Source organism: Buceros rhinoceros, unplaced genomic scaffold (assembly GCF_000710305.1).
Source record: "Buceros rhinoceros silvestris isolate BGI_N320 unplaced genomic scaffold, ASM71030v1 scaffold3432, whole genome shotgun sequence".
NCBI classification, from domain to species: Eukaryota; Metazoa; Chordata; class Aves; order Bucerotiformes; family Bucerotidae; genus Buceros; species Buceros rhinoceros.
The window spans coordinates 51,731-53,355 of NW_010400603.1; positions in this window are offsets into that span (position 1 = coordinate 51,731).

A 1,625-nucleotide genomic window follows, 5' to 3' on the forward strand; every position below is an offset into this window, starting at 1 on the left:
CCTGTTTTGCTCAGAATATCTTTTTCTATAAATCATGTTTGTCAATGTTATCAGTGATGCACTTCAGCATTTGGTAAGGATTTTGCTTCCTTTTCCAGCAAATACCAAAAGAAATCCATACTCAGCTTTCCCCAATGTGTATTTTAAAGCAAAGATAAATGATGGCATAACAGAAAGCTAAAAAAAGATAAAATCAAATCCATAATATCAGATGCATTGATAACGAGATGAAGATATATAATGTTAGTGTTAACTAAGGCTGACTGTATGGCTTTAGGATATATTTTGCTTCTGCTTGGCTAATAATGTTTATGGCTGAGTCATCTATCATATAAAAATTTAGTTTCAGCCAGTCCAAAGATATTTAGAGTTTTAAACAAAATTCAACTATACTTACATGAGTACTTGTTTTTTAAAGTGGTATCTTTTATGTAATTTGGCCACCAAACTAAATTACCGATCACTCGTGCAGACCTTTCTCGGCTTTGCTGAGAGGTAAGTGTGTTAACATAAGGGAGCTCTGGAATCCTAGACAGTCTTTTCTAAATTTGTTTTTCAATTACCGGTAACTTCATATTTAATAGAAATTTGACTGTGATTGAACATAACTTTCCTTTGGCGCCACAGGTTTCAGTGTTGTAATGATTGGGACGGATGGACTATGTCTCCTTTGCAGCATTCACTGCTACTAGACTAAGTTACTTCTTTGTTATTCATGTATGTCATTACTGTCCTGTCAGTTTACATCATGATTAGCATCTCTGTGAAGAATATACGTGTGCAAGAAGGATCCTTTCCCAGAATATCAGACTCAAAGATGGCTATCATTCTTGATTCACAATCTCCCAGATTTCAGATTTTTTAATGAACTGAACGTAGGTGAAATTGGTGCTTTTTGGTCACACCATAGATTATCTAGAGAACACATAAGAAAGAAATAGAAATAAAATTATCATTCACTTCAAACTCTAGTAATTCTTACACAGTCAAGAGGAAACAGAATGGTTTTGAGGCTTTTTTTTTTTGTCTCTGTCCAGGGTAAACTAAAAACAGTTGCGGTTTCCTAAGTGCAGTTTACAGATGATTCTGGACTGAGGTTCAGCAAACAGAGATGCTTTGTCTGTGCAAAGGTTATCTTGCCTAAGCTTATCTCTTCAGAGCAAAGGAGGTTGTCGACATTTTTAAGAAAATCTATAGCAAGCTAAAGTCCATGAGGGAATCATAGATTTAATTTGAAGCAGCTTGGTAGCCTGAAAAATCTATTTGATTTAACAAAGGACAGAAAAATATGCTAATGCTAAGGCGTAAGGCTTGACACGGAGTGCTGAAACCCTACAGCAGTTTATAAACCAAGCCTGCAGAAAAAATCAATGACTTAGCCCTAAGTGTTCAAATCAGTGTATATGGGTCTTAGTCATATGAATCCTAACAGTCAATAGGATTTCCATATATCCCCAAACCATGCTTTGAAAATGTATTTCTTATCCACAGCTGTCTGAAGCTCATGGGGAAAAAAAAGATTCCTCTTGATTTCAATGCGCAGTAAATAGACCACTTATGAAAAGCGTATCTTTTCTAGGCAGCATCCCTAAAAAATCCATTATATAACAGCCACACATGACAGG